The sequence below is a fragment of the Podarcis pityusensis genome (assembly GCF_964106645.2).
Source record: "Podarcis pityusensis genome assembly, chromosome: 1".
Taxonomy (NCBI): domain Eukaryota; kingdom Metazoa; phylum Chordata; class Lepidosauria; order Squamata; family Lacertidae; genus Podarcis; species Podarcis pityusensis.
The window spans coordinates 25,721,751-25,745,141 of NC_138028.1; the positions used below are offsets into that span (position 1 = coordinate 25,721,751).

General features: G+C 42.9%; 1 protein-coding gene across 5 annotated transcripts in view; it reads right to left on the bottom strand.

The window, feature by feature from the left end:
- Window positions 1-23,391, bottom strand: part of FLRT2 (fibronectin leucine rich transmembrane protein 2) — a 91,505-nt gene that overhangs the window by 43,832 nt on the left and 24,282 nt on the right. Inside the window, exon 1 of one of the 5 annotated variants that reach the window (XM_080974246.1) lies at window positions 18,741-18,761. The exons of the other annotated variants lie outside the window; for them this stretch is intronic. The gene's annotated coding sequence lies outside the window, so the exon portion shown is untranslated. Of the gene's footprint in view, window positions 1-18,740; window positions 18,762-23,391 lie in introns of those variants that run through there. 5 annotated transcript variants of the gene reach the window in all.

A 23,391-nucleotide genomic window follows, 5' to 3' on the forward strand; every position in this document is an offset into this window, starting at 1 on the left:
TCCCACTGGGAGTACACCCAATGGGGAGGTTCTGTCAAGTCCATCTCTTTGATGAGGACATCTAGTCAAAGCCTTCCAGCCAACTTGTTGGTCACACTCATTCCTGAAGTGTTTAGGTATGCACCTCAAAACCTAATAAACATAACAATGTAAGAAGAGTCCTGCTGGTTCAGACCAAAAGTTCAATTTAGTCCAGCATCCTGTTCCCACAGTGGCAAACCTGATGCCCGTGGGAAGCCCTTAAGCAGAACCTGAGCACATCAGCACTCTTCTCACTCGTGCTCTCCAGCAACTGGCATTCAGTGCAATACTGCCTCAAGTACACAGTTATAGGAACATAGGAAACTGTTTCATAGGGTGTATCCTGAGAACTGGTCTATCATCAGCTGCCTTGTTGTTACTAAGTAGTTCCATTTGTTACACTCTCCAGACATAGGACGATGCAGAATGAAGTTTCGTTTGTTACACTTTTAAGACACAGGATGATGCAGAAGGAAAATATCAGTATGAAATGGCATTGCCAACAGAAACTGTATGTTGTAATCTTTGGATTTGACAATCCTTGGACTTTACGACAATAACACATACAGAAGGTTAATAGTAATATGATATGTTACTGCCATCAGGAACTGTGCTTTGCAATTTTTTGATATGACGATTAAATTACAGTTTCATTGCATATAATGCTATGTTACTTTATAGCCAGATACGTGTGTGTTGTGGTGTTCTAAACACGATTTACGTAATGAGGCAATTGTGGTGTGTGTTGTCATAGGGCCATCTAGCACAGAACTGTCAGCAATGACTGCCAGCGCATCTCCAGGATTCCAGACCCTGGGTGGAATTCAATGTCCCACTATTAGACGTTCCATCTGCTCAGGCATATCAGGCTGTCCAAAAACACAATCCTCTGCCCCTCCCTCTGTACACTATTCTGGGGGTTCTCCTGGCACATACACCCTGCACCAATTGCAGGGGAGCAGATGTGCAGTGGGGGGGGGGGATGCAGAGGAAGAAAAGGCCAGATACGGAAGCCCTTGAGCAGGGCTTGTGCTGACATGGTTAATCAGGAAGGGGGTTTTTTTGCATCTGTTCCTGGAGATGCCTGGGGTTGGACCTGGGACCTTCTGCATGCAAAGCAATGCTTTGCCACTAAGCCATGTGCCTTTCCCATCACAACTACTCATCACTGATAGGCTTATCCTGCATGAAATTGTTTCACCCCCCCCCCTTGTAAAGTTGTCCAGGTTGGTGACTATCACTATCCTCATGGGAGCAAATTCAACAGCTTAACTCTGTGCTGTGTGAAATACTTCCTTTTGTGTGTGTTTGTGTGTGTGCCCCGAGATGTGAAAAAGCCCTCAGATGGAAAAATCCACTTTCAAGTCATGAATGAAATAATGCAATTGCCTAGATTTGATTGTAAAGTTTGCATTTGTTCAAAACCTATTGACCTTTGTATTCATTGGGGATTTTTAATGCAACCTTTTAAAAAGCAGCTGCCAGCTAGGAGTCTGTTCTTGGGTTCATTTTAATACACTGGGAATAATAATAATAATAATAATAATAATAATAATAATGAACTTTAATTTGTATCCCGCCCTCCCCGGCTGAAACCGGGCTCAGGGCGGCTAACATCAAATATATAACATTGGTATAAAATCAAGCAATAATTAAATTACCTCCTAAAAACAAGTCAGGGTCAAATTAAAATCTAATTAGATGGCTTTCCACAGGATTAGGGTTGGGAACAGTCAATGCTCATCAGGCCCAACTGTTTACGGTGTTCTTATATGGGCCTGTGAGAATGCTGGGAGGCCTCTTTCATATTAGTTCTTATACAAAAATAAAACAGCTTCTTTCTGATCAGCTATTGCGTTGGGGGGTGGGTGCTGTTCTTTGATACATTTTATAGCTGCTGGAGCCCCCTTGTTCCTTCCATTTCTGCTGTCCTCCGTGTAGTTTAGAAGCCTCAGATGTGCTGAATAAGCATACCTGCCACAGAAAAAATTCTACCACATGGACATGAACAGCATTTTACTCTTTTGCATTTCTTGGGCCTGAAACAAACATTCTGCAGCCAGCCAGCCAGCCAACATCTTATAAGATATGGCGGCTCCTGCTTCTCCACTGCTTCTACTCCCACTTGGGCATGTCCTTTAACTTCCAAAAACTTCAAATATGAACTGGCTTCAGTGCTGCGGGAGTCACCTTATCTGCATCCACCATTTCCAGTTGTTATCATACTGAGTGAAAAGTGAGGGACAATGAATGAAAAGCATTCAACTTCTCAATGATTATACATCAAAATGATCTAATACCAGCCTTTTCTACCAAGCCTCACATTGGCTTCCACATCACTGTCTAAAACTGAATTTCTGACCTGGGAACAATGTGTGAAATTCAACACTGAGTTCATCCAATCATTCTGCCTAGGCAAGAATTTTAGCTTTCCAGAAAGAACAATCCCTGCTCTCCTCCTCCCACAAGCTGTTTGGGGGGGGGGTCCTCCACCCCCCCCAGCAAATATTGGGGTGCACATGGGCACATAGAGGGGAGGGGAATGCCTCATTGCACAAGTGGAAGATCTTGCACAGGACTTCAACTGATGGGGCTCGTTAGGTAGACCCCACCCAGCTTCCACCTATTAGCATCGGATGCTCGAATTAGAGGTGGTTTTTCCAATCTGATCCTAAGAGATATTCATAATTCCCCTTGGAAAACTACAATTAACCTCAAATTCCGCTCTCTTCTCAATTTGAATTGTAAAACTGTTCTTAACTTAGAGTGTATCAGCCCGGCGGCCCTACCTCCAATTAAAAAGAAACTACAGCAACTTGACTTCTCTAACACAGCTTCCTATGCAAGAGGGCCGTGTTCAGGCCTAGCCCTAGCTATTCCACCCCCTGAAGGGATTCCTCTATACTGCTTCACAATTTCTTCGGAGGCTAAGCGAAGGGCCTTTACCTGTGCCCGTCTCAACTGTTTTCCTACAGCAGTTCTGTCGGGTCGTTATTCCAGAGTTCCCATCGCAAATAGAACATGCACCTGTAACGACACGGCCCTGGAGACTATGGAACATGTAATGCTCTTCTGTCCTAACTGGACAGATGAAAGATCTCGGTTTTTAACTCCCCTCGTGAATAAGCTTCATCTCCCAATCCAGCCTTGGATAGTGTCCCTCCTTTTGCAGGATTCTGATTGTTGGATTACCGAGATGACAGCTAACTTCCTGCTTAGTGTGATGAAGAGGAAAGCGGCACTAACTTCTTCCTTAACACCACAGCTGCAGTCGATACGCCGCACAATCGAACGAAGTTCCAAGTAGTCTTATTGTACAAGGATAATGGAGTTAGGATAAATCTGAGGAGCTGAAGGACCCTTTAACGGTCCTCCTCCAGCTTCAGCAGTTTTTTTTTGTTTGTTTGTTTCTGTACTATCTGTCGCTCAATGTTTTAAATCCCCTGTCGCTTTAGTAACCCCCCCTTTCCCCCTCCTCTTTCTTTAAGTATTCGCCCAGGAAGATATCTACCTTTACCTCCCCACCCCCATTTCATGTTGTTATTTCAATGTATATCATGCTATGGCCACACGGCTAATGCAATAAAATCTATTGATTGATTGACCCCACCCATTTTTATTTTTAAAATTAATTTATATCCCACCCTTCCTCCCAAAGAAGTCCAGGGCAGCAATATCATGTATACTACCAGGATGTTAGAATAAGAAAACATTAAGTGATTGGATGGCTCAAATGACTGGTAAAAAGGCTTATGGAACCTTCAGATTCAAGTACTGCCTGTAATCTAGTTTAGGTTTATAATCACCATCTAGACATTGTGATGTTTTGACAACAGCTCAATGCCTTCTGTGAGATGAGTAGGTGTGAAATCTCATTGCAGTTCTTTCACCATTGGTTGAGTAACAGAAGAAGACAATCACCTATTGTAAATGAAAGATGTAATCAAAGATGTTAGCAAAGTGGGGATAATTCTAAGGTGATGATAAAGTTTGTGAACACTAACAACTGCAGCTGAAACTACATCCATCTTCCATTCCTCTTCCCACAATACCTGAGTTTTGTTAAACAATGACTACAATATTGCAACATGAGAAGAAAATCCTGGGTGATTAGCTTCAATGAAACACTCTCTCAAAGAACAAAGAGGTGGAGGAAAGTTGGATGTCCCCCCTAAGGACTGCAGCCACCAACACAGAAAGAATGCTGGCTCTAGGTTTTGGATAAGATGCCCTTGGATGAGACACCTTCGCTAGAGCATCCTTCCCTCTTTGCAGGTGCTGTAGTTGTTCCTCTGTCCCACCACTGCCTAATCACTTGCCAGGAAGAACTTTTGGCTGAGCGGGTGAGCACGTGATGGCACATCCGTCTGTCTGCCCCCCCCCCCAAAAAAAGTAAAGCATGTGTTGTGTGAGCAGGTGTCAAGGGTGAGGGAGAAGGGCAGGAATTCTTTGCCTTTCCAGAGGGCTCTGCTTTAGCAGTTGCCTACTTATGCCAACCCATGACATCAGCTCTGGCCACAAGCCTCATCTCTGCTTCTGTTCCCTCCCTCGTAACAACAATGGGATGGTATCAGCCAGTGCAGTGTACAGTGGTACCTCGGGTTAAGTACTTAATTCATTCCGGAGGTCCGTACTTAACCTGAAACTGTTCTTAACCTGAAGCACCACTTTAGCTAATGAGGTCTCCCACTGCTGCTGCGCCGCCGGAACACGATTTCTGTTCTCATCCTGAAGCAAAGTTCTTAACCCGAGGTACTATTTCTGGGTTAGCGGAGTCTGTAACCTGAAGCGTATGTAACCTGAAGCATATGTAACCCGAGGTACCACTGTAGAGGCTAAAGTGTTGCACTAGGACCTGGAAGAAGACTAGGGTTCAGATCTCTATTGACATAAAGCCCTCTATGTGACCTGTGTCCAGCTACAGTCTCTCAGGCTAACCTGCACCATGTGGTTATGGTCAGGATTAAAAAGGGGGAGCATGAGAAATGTATACAATATAAGTTGATAAGAAGAGTCTTCTGGATCATCGAGTGCAGCAACCTGTTTTCAGAAAATCAGATGCCTGTGGGAAACCTGCAGGAAGGATCTGAGCACATAAACACTCTCCCCTCCTGTGGCTTCTAGCAACTGTCATTCAAAACCATTACTATGGAAGAAGAAGAAGAAGAAGAAGAGTTTGGATTTGATATCCCACTTTATCACTGCCCAAAGGAGTCTCAAAGCGGCTAACAATCTTCTTTCCCTTCCTCCCCCACAACAAACACTCTGTGAGGTGAGTGGGGCTGAGAGACTTCATAGAAGTGTGACTAGCCCAAGGTCACCCAGCAGCTGCATGTGGAGGAGCGGAGACGCGAACCCAGTTCACCAGATTACGAGTCTACCTCTCTTAACCACTACACCACACTGGCTCTCTATGGAGGCAGAGCACAGTCATCAGGGCTATTAGCCATCGATAACCTCATCCATGAACTTGTCTAATCCTCTTTCAAAGCTATCTACATTGGTAGCCATCACCATCCCCTGCAGAAGTGAGTTCCATAGTTTATGCACTGCATGAAGAAGTACTTTTATCTTTTATCTGCCCCAAATTTTCTAGCATTCAGCTTCACTGGATGTCCATGACATTTTGTGTTCTGCGAGAGGGAGGAAAGCTTTTCTCTATTCCCTTTCTTCATGTCAATCCTAATTTCATACATTTCTAACTAAAAAGTCCCCAAATGCTGCAAGCTTTCCACACGGAGGAGTTGCTCCATTCTCTTGATCATTTCCTGAACCTTTTCCAACCTCTGCAATATCCTTTTTGATACCAAGTTTCTTTGAGGAAAGGTGGAATATAAATGTAGAAATAAACGAATGAACACATAAAATCAAGGGACAGTCAGTGTATGATGTCACATCATCAGGCTTGGAGCTTCCTCATTTCTGACTCCAGTGATGATGTCACTTCATCTGCTTGACTATTCATTGATACAGCAGAGGGGGAGATAATTGCTATTTCTGATGCAGACCAGTGCTGGCCCACCAATATGTGACTCTATAGGCATCTGTGCTAAGGTGGAACTTAATACAGAGCAGCGCATTTGGCTGCCAAAATGAGTTAAAAGGGGATAGCGTCAATGAAATAAAGCAAAACTCCATTTGCCCTCAGAAATCCTTGATGCTGATTTGTAGAATAGGTTCAGATCAAGCACCGTGTAAATATCACCCTGAAATGAAGATGGTGTGATAGCATAGTCCGGTGACAAAGCACTGCTACGTCACGTCCCCGCATGTCTGAATAACAAAAGGCTTCGTGAATCGCAGCACTGACTTTATCCTTAACTGCCTCTTACCGAGGAAAAGAAAAAGGACACATTAACTATATAAATGTATGCATTTTTATGACTATCTTGAATATCAGGGGAGGGAGAACCTCGTACACCTGTTTTCATTTCTGACAAACAAGATAAGAAGCAGCACAACCGGTATGGAAACGACAAAGCTGGATTGCAGCTTGCTGTACATTAAGTGGGATTTGACTGAGCAATCATGGCTCAGGTTTTTTGTTTTTTTTAACATCTCCTTTATTTTACCTGCTGAATTCCTTTCCCTTCGGTAAATGGGCTGTTAAAAAGAAAATGGAACCAATTCAGCAGCAAAGCAGCTCTTTGGCAGCCTGAGCCATTTAAGATTTCCTTCTGAACCCTGCCACCTTAATTCAACAGCTTCATGTTCTCTGTGTCAAAACGGCCTGACTGGCTGTAGCCAGACAAGTTTGACAAGGCAGCAGGAGATTATTTTCAAGGAGGGATACAGCAAACTGCTGGGATTTGCCCGGCAGCTTCAAGAGTGGAGATCTTTGCCAGCTACAATATGGGCCTTGGTGCTGTAAGTTTGGTGGGATAGACAGTCTGACATCCTTTTCAGCCATGAAAGTCACTTGAACATGTGCATGGAAAGATCATGTGCCTCCATCCTCCAAACATTTATTATGAGACTTGAAAGAGCCCCCAGATGCACAACTGCAGACGTGGGGGACACTCTACACACCATCTGGAAGGCTGCTTTTTCAGAACCCCAGTTAGGGATGCTTAAGGAGAGCAATCTTTGCAAATTCATATGCAATGTGACCTGATCTGAACCTCTCACTCTAATGTGTGGATCAGAACTCAGCTATCCAGTGGGAGTTTACACTGCTCTGAATGTTGTAGCACATTTCTCAGCATGTATCAAAATATGTATTTAAATATGTATCCTGAGAGAAAGTACATGCTAAAATATGTATGTGAGAAGATATTTTTTCTTTAAAAAAATCACAGATTGAGGTAAACATGGAATTTATGGGGCAGATTCACACCATACAATTCCAGCACATTCACTGCACATTTCTTTGCTCAAATAAACCTGAGAAGAGCTACCCTTCTCAGAGCTACAATTTCCAGCACCCTTAGCAAACTAGAGTTCCCGGGATTGTTTGGGAGTGATAATATGGTTTAAATGTGTCTTAAAGATATTGTGTGGGTCTGCCCTTTGAGTGCCCAGCTTCGGCACTGAAATCCTGGCTTGTTAAACAAAAAGCACTGCTTTGATCTGATGCCTATTTCAGCAAGAGTTAAGCATACCTATTTTTTCCTGGGTCATTTCTATAGCCTGCTTACACACAAGGAAGGAAAGGAAGGAAGGAAGGAAGCATTGAAACAAATAAAAGAATAGCAATTGACTGGAGGATGCATAGCACAGCAGGGCTGCACCGAAAACCCTCTTCAGGCATTCAAGAACTAGGAAAAGCAATACATTAGGGTAGAACTGCGTGGATAAGCTTGTTCCACCCTGTATTCCCAGTCTCATTTCCATGGCTCTCCATAAGTTGGACAGTGACTGTTTGAAGGGGGGCTGGTCTCCTTCCACTTTCGTAGGCTCCCCATTTGATGTAGAACCCTGGTTTTCCAGGCATCTATACCATGTGAAATTCTCCATGAATGTAGGCAGCTTCCTTACTTGGGACAGCGCCTTCCAACGCACAGGCATTGAGTGTGTCCCTGCCCTTCCCCATGGGTCATTTCTCCCAGTTCCTGAACCTCATAGTATAGCATGAAACCAGATATTTGTGCAACTTGGTTAGGTAGAATGAGTAGTAGCTTTTATTTTTGCGTAATTGTATTTTTTATTTTTTAAAAAATATTCCTCCAAGGTGCTCTCTTCACCCCAATTTTATCCCCAAAACAACCCTGTGAAGTAGGCTAGGCTGCAAGCAAGTAACTGTTGAATGGTGACCCAATGAGGTTCACAGCTGAGTTGTGGTTGAATCTGGGGTATCTCTCTCCTAACCCATCCCTTTAACTGCAGCGCTCCCCCCCTTCTTACCTATTATGATGTACATTTTAATTTCTTAATGAGCTAAAACACAATCGAAAGTTATCTAAACTGTTGACGTCCCTAATTACTACATAAAGAAAGGTAAAGGTAGGCTCTGTGGTTTAGACCACAGCGCCACCCGCGCCCCTAATTACTACATAGTTTCCATTTATTTCAGGGATGGGATTCTAATTTCATGGCATTAAAATGTTTAATGTTAAATCCTAGCTCCTCTTTCACAGAGCTGAAGTATTCAAAAATGTAGTGCAATTGTCAACACTTCAGCATGAATATTAAAGGCACCACCACAAAGGAATTTTCCCCACCCCTTAGTATGTATTAATGTTTTTTTTCCCCATCTCAAAACTATCTTACATCTTGTCTAGAAGTCTGCTACTAAGGATTGAAGTCTCCTGATGCTTTAATAGTTGCTGTAAGGATTAGTGATCACATGCTGTCAGTATTTATTTATGGTCATTACAAGTCTCCCAATCCAGTAACTAAGCATTGGAGCTTATTGAAGACAGGTGGACCTTTCTAGTTTATGAATGAAGTTGCAGCGACTTTGTGAATGGAGATCCAGGAGAGCTGTCTGGCGAAGAGGGCAATGAGGTCAAGCTGCTTAGTGACCCTCTAAGAGCATTATGGCAGCAAAGGCAGCTGCAGTAGTCAGGGTTAGAGGGATTTTCTATGGGGGAAAGGAGAGCTAACACTACATTAGCCTGTATATGTTGTTAGGCGTTTCTCAGCTCAGATTGCTGAGAGAAGAAATTTATCAATTGGAGCCTAGTGGGGATCTACATTTTAAAGCAGGTGCACATGTGACACCAGAAGTACTCTTTGCAGTTCCTGTGCCTTTATTTTGGATTCCAAACCAGCATTGTATTTTTGTATATGTCACCTTGAAGGCATCTGCCAAAACCTATTTTACTTTACTTTATTTTTTTAGAGTATTTTTTAATGCTTGCTCATCAACCAAAAGAAAAGCTCCCTCCTTGCTTACGCTCTAAAAACATACAGCAGGAAAGAAGAAGAAGAAGAGTTTGGATTTGATATCCCGCCTTTCACTCCCCTTCAGCATTCTCAAGGAACATAAACTGAGAGGGAGGAGGAAATAAGCAAACTCAGGTTCAAGTCCTTAGTTGCAATTAGTTCAAGGAAAGGAGGTACCAAAGGTTGCAAGTTTCCAGTGTTATCCATGTAGCTATTCTGAGACGAGGGTTGTAAAGAGGAGAATGTTTGTTCATCCTCTGCGACATGGTTAGGCAAACTAAGGCCTGGGGGCCGGATCTGGTCTTCTAAATCCGGCCTGTGGGCGGTCTGGGAATCAGTGTGTTTTTACATGAGTAGAATGTGTGCTTTTATTTAAAATGCATCTCTGGGTTATTTGTGGGGCAGAGGAATTTGTTCATTCCCCCCCCCCCCAAATATATATATATATAGGACGGCCCACCACAAGCTCTGAGGGACAGTGGACCTGACTCCTGCTCTATGAACACACACACAACACACACAAGAACAGTCACCTCAGGCTTTTGAGAATAGAAAGTGCTGTGCAGCATCCCCCATGGAGGTGTGGAAAGCGTTTTAGAGGCTGTGGAGATTGACTCAGAAATGTACCAATCCTTCTTTGGAAGCCAAATTGCATTCATAACTGTTTGGCTTCCACAGGAGGGAGCTTATGTCCCTGGGATGCAAGGGAGGCCCCTTTCTAAGTACAACATTCAGCCTTGGCTTCTATGGTAAAACACCCCCCCCCCCATTGCTTTACACCACCATTATATCCAAGGCCTGTCCACCAATTCCTGAAAAGAAAGTGGGGGGGGGGGGAGGAACATTACACCCCATCTTTGCCTGAGAATTTGACACATAGGCAACTTTTCAAAGGGGTTAAGGAAATAATATTAACATCACAGCCTGTTTATGACAGCAATTTTCAAAACCACGGCAGCTTCTAATGCCAGAAGCGATGGCACAGGGGAGAGTGTTATTATAACAGCGTGATTCTCTGTGAAAGCCTGTCACCTTCTGTTCTTGAGCCTTGCTAATGTACAAAGGCGAGATGCCCAGTTTAGGAAAGGGATGTTTTTCCCACTGTTACATGGTCGCTGCTAATGCGACTGCTAATGGACCATAATTCCCCTGCCCATCTTCACTGCAACAGGTACAGGAAGTACTGGAACTCAGAGGCCATGAAGCATAAGTCCTAAGGCAGGTCCCACTCCAAAGGAACTGCAATGCACTTTATGTGGGAGTTCAGTTCCAAGGGTTCTGTGTATACACAGAAACGTGTATATTCAAATCCTGGGAACCACCGATGCATCCCTAGCCTTCCAGAAGTGGAGTGCTGACTGGACCTTGCCTGGTAAGGTTAGCCTCTCTGCCTTGTTTTTGAGGCAAGGCCTGCTCAGCACACCAGCTCTGGGATCCACTCGCAAGATCTCACAGGGCCATCCAAGTTCCCACAAGATCTCAAGCAATCCTCTCCAGCGTGCCAAGAGGGCTTTGCCCAGGAAGCAAGGCAACAAGCTTAAAAACTCTCTTCACACCAGGGAAAACTTGCCATGCATTTAATTTAACGGGCCAGACTTCAAGGTTGAAACTGCACAAGTAAGAAATGATCGTACTGTAACTGCAGCAGCTTTGACTTTCTACCGACAAGCAGGGAGTCAAAGCAAGATCCGGTTTTGCTGTCCGGCTTTCATGACTGACAGTGGCAGCAGGAGGAAATGTGTACGCTAGGAAATTATGGCCTAGGTGCAGTCCAGCGTGGAACAGAAGAAGCCTAATTTGCATCGCATTCCACAAACATCTTTGCCCGAGGCAACTGTGCGTAATACAAAGAAGCAGCTCAAATAAAGGAGCTTTAATCAGCACTAAACCTGGTTAAGTAGATGCGGGGGGGGGGGGCTCCATGATACTAGACCAAAAGGAGAGGATTAGCGCTAAAAATAACAGAGGAAGTTAATATAAAAAGTTTAAAAGCCTGCAGCTGCACCCTACAAGTTTCAACTGTGCAATGTTTACCGAGATTCCAATGTTGTTATAAGTGCAGAGGAACAATTCTGTCCCAGGCGTGCCGATGTTCTGAGAGTAGTGGAGGCTCACGAGAGATGCTTTTATGAATTTGGCCACCAAGCTGCAACTGAGCTGGTATTATATAAGAAATGCACACTGGGGAAATCTCTTCTTAAGTGTATGCCCTGGGCAACCATCTAAAAACTTGAGAAAGGGACATGGCACAAGCATGCCAAAGGTCCCAAATTCAATCCTTTGAGTTTCTAGGTAAGTCTGGAAAATCCCTCTGTCCGAAAAGCTTGGAAAGTTTCATTCCATCTAAAAATGGAATGAATATGTTCATTTCAGTTTCTCTCTTTTTATCATTTTTTTCGGATCTTAAATTTACTTCCAAACCTTTCCATAGCAGCTTGCGGTTTTCTGTCAATGTCTTAAAAATTCGTCGGCATTCTCGTGCCAATTTTACCTAATATTTACATTTTTGTGTGCAATGTTGCCTAATTAGATGTGATTTTGCATGTAATTTTCAGTGATAGATGCATTTACATGTCCACTTTACCTGGGTATAAGCACTGTTGTACACATCCCTTGGTGGGAGAACTGCATTGCAAAATTCGTAGACATGCGAATTTCAAAGGGCAGTTGTGCTTCGCTTGGCGTATTATTTCAGGAACTGTGAAGTAGGTAAGATTGCATTAAAATGTGAACTAAAACAAATTTCTCCCCCCATCCCAGCTACTGCCAATCAAAGTAGATGGAACTGGGCCAATGGTATGACACAGTATGTCAGCTTCCTACATTTCTTATAACTTTGTGTTTATTCATTTGTTAAATTTCTATCCCACTCTTACCCCCAAGAAGCCCAGGTTGGCATAGCACAATAAGACAATTAAAACATCTAAAAACAGCTTCAGTGCAAATATAGACTGGCAGCTGTAGGTATTCTATTAGGGTCAAACTACGGTACATTTTTCATTAGTTGCGCAGCTGTGCTGTTTTTATTGTAATTATTTGTATGTTTTAAGCAGATTTTATATGTGTTTATAGCTTCAATTTTATTTATGTTTAATTGTTTTTAAAGATTGGGGTCCCCCCCCCCATGTTTTTAGTGATTCTTGTTTTTATCTGTAATCTGCCTTGAGTCCCATCAGGGGAAATGGTGCTACAGTGGAACCTCGGTTTTCGAACGTAATCCGTTTGAAACGTTTGAAAACTGAAAACCGAAAGCAGAAGCCTCAATACAATAGGGAAACTCAAAATGGAAGCTGCGTAGCACATTTGGCTTCTGAAAATCATTCGGAAACTGGAGCTGTTACTTCCAGGTTTTCAACATTCGAAAGCCGAAACGTTTGACTACGGAAGCATTTGAAAACCGAGGTTCCACTCTGTGTGTGTGTGTGTATTATTAGCTAGCAAGCAACAATGACTGCATTTAAAACCACAACAACAATCTTAATATGAGGGGTGGGGAGTCCTAATTTTCATCATGATCTCAGAACTTCCGGAAAGGAGGTTTAACCTTATTTCCCCCAGATGCAATCCTGATGCAGATCACCTTCTTGAACTCAATTCTATTAATCTGAGGTGCAGAGGAGGAGTTGGGGAACCTCTCGTGATTGCCCTCATATTAAATTTCCATGGGCTGGAAATTTCCTCACTTAAAACTATGTTCTATTTTGGTAATTTTGAAGGCATGGCTTGCTTCTGGATTATGGAAAGAACTTAAATGGAACGTACTATTTACATATGATCTGGTGGGTGGCTTTTTTCGCTGGGGGCTTGGGAGGTTTGAATTACATACTGGATGCCCTGTGACAGCTCAGTTCCTAAAACAGAAATCATAATGATCCATGTGCACATCTACCCCCACCCCAAATAGTCTGAAGGCCCTTGATGCGGTTCTACTGCTGAAACTAAACAGATAAGGGACATAAACTGCCAGGAAGGGAAACCAACTAGAAACCCTTTTGCAAACTGAAGGTTTGAGCTCCCTTGAAGAAGAATAGGCTATATGTGTAATAATTAAAAATAACTTAAAAAGATAAGTCGAACCAAAGTCCATTCTGCTTATTGGTGTGGTTGGGCTGCACCTCTAGCACACAAGGGTGTGAACTGTTAACATCACACTTGATTATTATAAGGCTTCCATAACCAATGGATAAGATACCCAAGTGCTACTTGATAAATGTAAGATGGCTGCCAACACAGACTTTGGTGACGTTATTTGCTCAGTGACTCAAATATTATGTATTTTCTACAGGTTTGAGTGGCACCCAACAGGCTTCCTTGCACGGTTTCATTGGTACAAAGATGTCAAGAATGTTGGATCAGCCTCAGCCAGCTGAAGTGAATTTCACACAAGTGGGACTGGCCAAGTGCTATTTGAGCAAACATCTCAAACATCTCAAAAAATAAAATAAGTAGATCATTGTCCACAGTTCAGGCAACATTGATTGCCCTGGGGCCTTAGGGTCAAGGACAGGTCATAAATAGATGATAATGATAATAATAAATAATTTAGCCCAAGTAAATTCATTGTGGGAAATCGGACTGAAGAGCTCAGTGCAACTCAGATTAATCTTGAAATGCACAGGCCTATTTGGCAGGAAGTGTGTTTGTGTCACCACTTTTGTTGTCATCTAGATTCAAGCTACTCAGAAATAACTGCAAATGTCTACTTTAAAGCACAAAACTCCATCTCTGAAAATGCAAAACAAAAACTTTGAATCTCACCAGTGAAATGCACTCTTTCTTATATCCATAAACCAATTATTTTAAATTTGTATGCTGTGAAAATCAAAGGTGCATTTTTATTTTCGACATTCGCTTCATTTCTAACTTGAATGTGCATGAACAAATGTCATGCTTATTAAGCTTAGGACTAGTTCTCACAATTAAAAGGTGATGTGGCAAACCTGTGTCTCCACTGAACCAACAAGGGCTCCCACCTGCAGTGTGAAATAGTATAGTCAAGAGACCGGTTTATCAATCATCTATTATTTGGGGGCTTAAGTAGCAGACAAAGGTCCAAACGGGGAAAGAATTTGGAAAGGGCTCCAGTTTGGGAGTGGGCATGGTCTACAGAAACCCTGTGGTTCACTTAAAAGTTTCAAATTTATAAAGCAAGATTGCATGTGCAAAGTTTATATAGTGGTGCCTCTAGTTGCGGATTTAACCCATTTCGGGGTGCCATTTGCACCCCGAAAAGTCCGCAACTAGAGTGCCTCTTCTGTGCACGTGCATGGCGCAATCGAGCACTTCTGCGCATGGGCGAAGTGCGCAGATCGCTTTTGTGCATGCCCGTGTGGCAAACCCGGAAGTAAACATTTCCGGGTTTGCCACGTTTGTAAGCTGAAAGTCCATAACAAGAGCGGAACTCAACTAAAGGTACCACTGTATTAGTAGTTAAGGCCTGAATCAATTTCCTTTAAGTGAATCTGCTTTCTTGTTTAAGAACAGACTATGTGCTTTGCTTAATCCAAAGATGACCGCTTCCCAACACCACTGGAAAAGGAAGGGAGGTACAGTGGCCTGAAACTTGCTGTGGCTTGACCTCCTGATGCTGAACTTCAGTTTAGCATTTCATGCTAACCCTCTGTTTTCCTCCTCCTCCTCCTCCTCTGCCTGTGGGAGCACAATCCCTTTAATTAGAGCCTTTGGAATCTGGCACTTAAAAATTCTTCATGATACTGCTGTAGATTTTTATGTATTCTGTTGCGATTTCTCAGAGACGCTCATCCCCCATTACTGCAACATTAACTTTGGTCAGCAGCACAATTTAACATTTTGCCAGAGGATCATAATCCTTCAGATGGTTTTCAGCTTCATTTTAGCTTAATGAAGGGAATGCAACACATAACAGCCAAAAAACAAAAGAGGATCAAAGACAGCTATAAATAAAAAAATGTGCATGCCAAGCCAAAACACTTTCCTCTTTTTTTGCACCAAATAGCACAGAGATAATGTACCGCATTGGCATACGTGACCCAGAAGCAGCTTCGACAACTTTTTGTTTGCTTTGTAAGGGATTCACACTAATATACGATGCTAACATATTCTGCCCTACATTCCAGCAAATTGTAAAACAAACAAGAGACACTATGAAGTCGGCAGAGTTCTGTTCAATCCCCATAAACTGAGATCATCAGGAAATATAAATCTTCTTCGAGGCATCAAGGAAACGTTCTTTAAACTGTTTTTTTTTAACAGCATCTTTACTCAGAAGTCCCAATGAGTTCAATGGGACCCACTCCCTAGTAAGTTTGCTCCTGCAATTTCCAGCAACTGGCATTCAGAAGAATACCATCTCTTCATGGAGGCAGAACATAGCGATCAGGGTTAGTAACTATTGATAGTCTTATCCTCCATGAATCTATCTAATCCCAGTTTTAAAGTCATCCAAGTCACTGGCTGTCATGGCCTCTGGTGGAAGCAAATTCCATAATTTAACTATGTGCTGCGTGAAGAAGGACTTAAGTAATATGGGGTGATGGAGTCAGTAGAGCATACGCTTCAGGTTACAGACTCTGCTAACCCAGAAATAGTGCTTCAGGTTAAGAACTTTGCTTCAGGATGAGAACAGAAATCGTGCTCCGGCGGCGCGGCAGCAGTGGGGGCCCCATTAGCTAAAGTGGTTCTTCAGGTTAAGAACAGTTTCAGGTTAAGAACGGACCTCTGGAACGAATTAAGTACTTAACCTGAGGTACCACTGTATTATGGGTTGAAGGAAACTTTTGAGAATTTGTGGAATGTTGGCTACATCATTAGGAATGAGGTAACCTGCCTTAGGTTACCAATACTGATCCCCGTTTTTTAAAAAAAGCAGCATATTCTATAGTTGATGGCTGTGGGTTTTTTTTTTTTACTATGGGTGGGTAGGTAGGTACTATTTGTCTTTTCCATCTCAGGACTCAGAATGTCTCGGTCCATCTCTATGTTCCTCACAAGACACCCTCCATGGTAGCAATTTTACATAAGCAAAGGTGCATGAAGTTTGAATGCTACCTTTCCCCCAGGGACCAGATCCATTAAGACCTGCACTCAAACTCTCTGTGACCCCTACGGTTTATATTTCTGTAAGAGGAGCACTGTTTTGCAGACAGCGATAAACCTAAAAGATACATTAATAAGTGGCTTCACCTTGATAATGGATTGCCAATATTATTAAATGTTGCTATCTTTGGATAGTTGGTTTTTTAGTGCATTACTTGAGTTATGCAAAGAGTGACAAGATTATGGTTAAAATCGGATGAATAATTAAAGTAATAGAGTAATTGGAGTTGTACAATTTTCACAGCTGAGAGGAGTTGGAGGGGGATATGCTTCTTGGTTTATAGTTCTCCATAGAAGCCATTGCCAAGCATACCATTCCCAGGAGATCAGAATAAAAGATAATCAGTATTTTAAACACACACACACAAGAATAACAGGTTATGTTGTTTTCTCTAGCTTAGCAGAAACTGCAGAGTAGGAATGCATTAGGCATCTGCATGGATGAACATTTCACCTCTTCAAAGTGACCAGACATATAACCATATCCTACCAAAAGCCCACACAAAACAAAACTCAGAGCTGCAGACCACATACCTAACTAGGAGCTATTATCCCTGCCTTAGAAACTCTGTTCCTAAGGAGACATGCGCAGGGCTGACAGCAATGACACAGCAGAGAGAAAAGATGTCCTTACTATCACTCTGTTCTGTAGCTAACCTGCCTGGGATGAGAAAATATAACCTCAAGTGATGTTCAGTGTGAGATTCTTACTTCACTGAAGGTTACATACAGGCCCTCAGAAGGGAGGGTGGATGTTTACGGACATGTCTAGCTCCTTCAAACTTTATGTACTTACTCTTGCAAATACCAGTATATGCACAAGATCGTGTAAAGTGATGTTAAAACAGAAAGATGCTACCACCTCAGCTAGGCCAAGTTTCCCCTTTAGCTGCCGTCTGTTCCACAATTATTTATTTATTTATTTTAAAGGTATTTATGTACTGCTTTTCAAGCGAGCCTCACGGAGCAGGTTACATAATGCTGCTGAAAACAATAAGCATAAATTAAAACTGTGTAATGAAACAGCAAAGGCAATTTATGGAGAGGGAAGACATTTTGAAAACCTCTGCTCCTCCGTGGGGGCACGTGCTTCTTGAGCAGCCCTGTGGTGGCATTTGAGGCCACCTGAGCCAGAACACTAGGAATGAGATCGTGAGTGGCACTCTAAGCTGTTCTGTACTCTTTCTGTTTTAAAGAAAGGACAAGAACAGAGATCACTTGGGCACTGCAAGATAAGATGCATTAAGGCCCCGGGATCAGGCAGGGAATGGTGGCTTCCCAGATGTTGTTTGACTCCCATCTGCCCCAGCGAGCCTCAACAGAAGGTGGAGAGTCTTCTCAATATCTGCCACACAACTCTGATTTCCTGAAAACATGACTACCCTCAGGCCTGAGGGCTCAGCCATACTGTCGTTTCACGCAGATAGTAAGCTTCACTGCCCATAGGATGTTCTCCTCCAAATCACTGCATTCCATACTCACCCCTCCCTCACTCCAGATTTTCTCACACCAGGGATTCTCCAAAAAGAAGGGGAAATGTAGTAAGGTAGTGATTTGGAGAAGAATCTCATATGGATAAGGAAGAATTAATAGAAGTGCAGGAAACTTACTGTGCACATTAAACAGCACTATAGATGACCCCGAAGTTTCTTTCAAAACCAAAAATGACTTTCCTAGCTTCCTGTGTTATCTTGATTTAATCTCTCTCTCTTACACACACAAAAACCACTTATAGTGCCAGTTTAGATACATATTACACCAGTCTTCCCCAACCCAACCTGATGCCCTCCAGATGTTCCAAAGTGCACCTCTCATCGTCTCAGACCACTGCCTATGCGAGCAGTACACCAAACTATGGTTATGTATCCCTCAATCCTCCCCCAACCCCCAGTAATTTCTTAACTTACTTTGGAGTTCGTAGCAAACCATGGTTTGCAATTTTGTTAGAACCAGGAAAACTATGATTTGTTCAAACCATCCTTCTCATACAAACCAAGATTAAACTCAATGCAGAAGGGGAGGAGATATATATGTGCCTAATGACTGGATCTGTACGTGTGCAGAATTTCAAACCAGGGGATGGCATTAGCTATGAAGCAGCTCATGCCACTACACATTTGTTTGAAATTACATTTCAGAATAAGCTGAGCTGCAACTTAGACTGTTTTTCATTCTCATGTCCACATTCCACCTCTCTTTTCAAAAGGAATGATAGGTACATCCACAACAGAAATAACAGGGATCCTCTGTTGTGAGTCCACAAAGGTCTCAAAAGATTGCAATATTTCCATGCCAGAGGTAAAAAAAATACTGACTTTGAAGGTGACTACTGATCTTGCAATCCCATCTCCTTTGAAAGTATTTCTTAAGGCGACCCAGCACGTCAGATGCTGCAAGGATCACTAAAGAAGATGAAACATATCCCTGATTTAAAAGGATATCAGGTGGCCCAAAACCTTCCGATGAACACTTCAGGAAATTGTCTTAAGTCCTCCTCTAATCCTGTGATCTGCCTCCACTCTGCTAGTTGGGGCAGAGGGTGGGGGGGAGAGAGCAGTGTTGTAATTAATGCTTCAAACTAGATATCTACAACTATATGCACACACAATAAAGAATTGATCAAAAAAAGCAAAGACATCGACATCTGCTTTGAAAAGGCATTTCGATTCCTTCCATGTCCTCAGAAGGAAAACGCATCTAGCAGTCCATATTTTAACCACTGTTTCATTTAATAATGCATATTGACATTTATCCGGAGAGATCAGCCTGTGCCTGGATTCTTATTGTACACCCGCAAGCCTCTTGTCCATTCCTATGACTTTTTATTATAAGGCACTGTGAATCTGTGAGCGGTGACAGCAACGCCACTCCAAATAAAAGGCGTGGTTGACCATTCTCATGACAAATATTTTGCTTGTCTCTCAAGGCCACATTCCTTTAGAGATGGTGGGAGATGAGTGTTTTGCCTTTCAAATTTCATACAGTGACTTTCACCCATTCCATTCTTTGTCAAAAGGCCCCCAAAGGATCCTGGGAACTGTAGTTTGTGAAGCGTGCTGAGAATCGTAGCTCTGTGAGGGCTTAACCACACACCCCAGGATTCATGTGCTTTAAATGCTTGGTGTGGGTGTGGCTAATGAACCAAGGCCTGATTCAGTCTATTAAGGAAGATTTATGTGAGAATGCTAGCTTTTCACCCCTTGGCAACCTATGGCACTTCCCCTATTGCATCTAAGCATATATAACATGAAGCTTTAAAGTTCTAGTGCTCCATTTATATGCTCCAAGATACTCCCAGCAGTTTGAAAAGCTGCTGCTGAGTGAAGGTTGTTCTGGGTGTTAGTCCCAAGGGAGCCACATGAATCTATTTTCATTCCTACACCTTAGCAGCTGTCCTCAGTGACCCCTCTGCCTGCACTGGGACCTGAAGTCTCTCTGGATTTCAATTATACCGCAAGAATGATTCCCATCTGTGTCAGGCAGGCATTATTAGATAATGAGCAAGGTGCTTAATCCACATCACTGCGTAGAGTGTATTTCAAGTGCATATACAAAAAAAAAAGCACTTTGCCGTTGCAGCAAACCACTGTGTGACGCATAATCATTCACATATACGCATGCAAAAACCCACATGCCTGCACAGTGAAATGCACTCCTGGTCTCTGAAAGTACAAAGAATTTAGCTGTAAAGGAAAGTACACATATAAAAGCAATTTACATTCTGTGCAACTCTCTGTGTTAGCCAAATCCTGGGGCAGAGAGAGACACAGAAATCAACAGGCTGGGTAATTTGTTTGTAAAGGTAAAGGGACCCCTGACAGTTAAGCCCAGTCATGAATGACTCTGGGGTTGCGGCACTCATCTTGCTTTACAGGCCGAGGGAGCCGGCGTTTGTCTACTCTGCAGACAGTTTTTCCGGGTCATGAGGCCAGCATGACTAAGCCGCTTCTGGTGCAATGGAACACTGACACCAGAGCAGCCCACGGAAACACAATTTACCTTCCCGCCAGAGTGGTACCTATTAATATACTTGCACTTTTTGGTGTGCTTTCAAACTGCTAGGTTGGCAGGAGCTGGGACCGAGCAACGGGAACTCACCCTGTTGCAGGGATTCGAACCACCAACCTTTTGATCAGCAAGCCCAGGGGTCTGCAAGCCCAGGGTCTGGAGCCACATGTGGCTCTTTTACACCTTTGCCGCGGCTCCTGGGCGGATACTAGCGAGGGGAGGAGGCGCATTGTGCGTCCCGACACTCCCCACTGTGGCGGGCGCTGTACTGGCTGAGACGTCGCATGGGGGCGGTGCGTGTGTTAGTCACGCACCGTCCCGACGTCACCTTCCCGCCCGCCCGCTACATTGTAAGGGGCATGTACGCTGGTCACTGCATTGAAAGGGGGCATGTACGCTGGTCACTGTTTTGAAGGGGAGTGAAGAACACACACACAAAAATAGGTAACTTGTTAATTTAACGTTTATTTCTATGAGGAGGAGTAATTCTGAGGAGTCAAACAAAGAAATAATTTTAAAAAGTGACAAAAAAGTTATTTTTATAATGACGAGTTTTGCGGCTCCCAGTTTTTTTTTCTTCAGAAACGGGTCCAAGTGGCTCTTTTTGTCTTAAAGGTTGCAGAGCCCTGGGCAAGCCCAAGGCTCAGTGGTTTAGACCACAGCTCCAGCCACATCCCATATTTGTTTGTAGTATTCAGCAAAAGAAATAAGGGATGCCCAGTTCTGTGGACTTACTATGAGGAGAGCAAACTATGATCACTCTATAGAATTATGATACCTGCTAATACAGATCAGCAAAATGCATCCCAAAGACTACATTGGCATTGAGCAGCCACTTGTTTCAATGATTGTTCTATATTGCTTTTTAATGTTATTTTTTTATAAGTTGCTGTAAACCTCCCTGGCATTTTGTGAGAGGGAGGTATATAAATACTTTATCACCTAGACATCTGATAGTAGAGCATTCCACAGGGTGGGTGCCACTACCAAGAAGGCCCTCTGCCTAGTTACTATCAACATAGAGAGTAAAAAGCTTATTGGATCAGGTTAAGACTCAGTATAAGATGACTCCTTAGATAACTTTACTAGAGGGAGTTCGCAACAATCCATCTTGAGTTCTTAGATGTGAGATTTTGAGTCCCACTACACTATGGCCACATTCACACCAAACATTTAAAGCTCTGTGATATCACTTTTAACAATTATGGCTTCCCCCAAAGAATTCTGGGAGCTCCAGTTTGATAAAGTTGCTGTGAGTTGCTGGTAGACTCCTGTTTCTCTCACAGAGCTACAATTCCCAGAGCTGCTTCAGAAGAGGAATTGATTGTTAAACCATCCTGAGAATTACAGCTTCTGATATGATAGCTCCATAAAGACTTTGTTTATGTGTGAAGGTTTAATATACTCTGATAACAGAGCTACTACAGCATACTTGCTCTGCATTACTGAATTCTCTCTACCCCAACAAAAGCAAATTGCTTAGTCCTGCTGCTGCATTAGGCAAACACCTCCAAAGGACTACAATGGAATCGCACAGAAGATCCAGCTACTGTTTCACCTTCTGAGCACTGTGGCATGTGCCTCTTGCAGGAGAAAGCATTTAAATCGGTAAAACCCATCACTTGAAATTTAATGCAGAGTGCCAAATGTCTACAGCAGCATCCATAAAAGCCATTACACCTGCAATCTTCTGACACACACAGATGAAGGTTAGCCTGGTAATTTTTTCAGAGCCTTATTACATGTCCATGATGATCAAATGCATCTGAGGAGCAGCTGGAAAAGGTCACAGAATGTACCTTGGTTGCCAAGTTTCTTGAGGTTGATTAGGAAGGGGAGGATCACAAGAGACACTTGAGTTAAATAGACACCCCTCTTTGTTGAATAATTCAGCTACTGATAGCACATTTATTTATTTCGCTTATATCTATGGAATTCAAGAGAGCATATCCAGGCACTCTACAATCCACGCCCTGGCAATGCTCAGGTTTTACTTAGCTCCAGCAAAGCAGCTGCATCATGTGCCTTCAGACAGTGAACACACAACACAAAAGAATGCTATGAAAAACACATAGCAAGTGACATTGCCTTGCCATGTGTATCTGTGCTCTGGCAAAATGCTGGTTGGACTACTGCAATGTGTTGGATATAAGGCTGCCCTAGAAGACTGCCTGGAAACTTTGATGAATTCAGTATATTGTATCCAGGCTGTTAACTGGGACTTACCCATCATCAAAGTTCTTCACAGGCAAAATTTGTTCCAGGCACAGTTCAAATTGCTGGTTTTGACCAATAAAGCCTGAATGACTTGAGACCAATATAACTGAAGAATCCATTTGAGCCTGCCTGGCTGCTAAGATCATCTTCAAATGCCCTGCTCTAGCAGACCCTCCAAGTGTCCCTATTTTCCAGTGATATCCCTGATCTAGAGAAGCTGACCCAGTTTCTGATTTGATCCTAGAATGTCCCACCTTTCCTTAGGATGTCCCTATTTTCATTGGAGAAATGTTGGAGGGTATGGAGTTATCTGACCCCTGAGCCATCTGAAGGCATATCCTGTATAGGGAAGTTTTTTAATGTTTAATGTTTTATTATGTTTTTAGATATGTTGGAAGCTGCCCAGAGTAGATGTGGCAACCCGGTAAGATGTGTGGGGTATAATCATTATGGAATGGGATGTCCCTATTTACACCGGAGAAATGTTGGAGAGTATGCTCCAGGTGACCAAATATTTGGAAGTTAGGCAGGTGTTGACTGGGCCAGGCTAAAACTCTCTCTGCAATAGTCCTCAGGTATTGAATTTCCTGCCCAGAGACATTCCACTGGAACTTGGTTTATTACCTTTTAGGCTTCAAAAGACCATTTTCTTCCCCTAGGCATTGGGTGATTGATTTGTTTATACCTCTGCCTACAGCATATGGTTGCTTGAGCTTTATTGACATTTTACAGGGTTTTTTA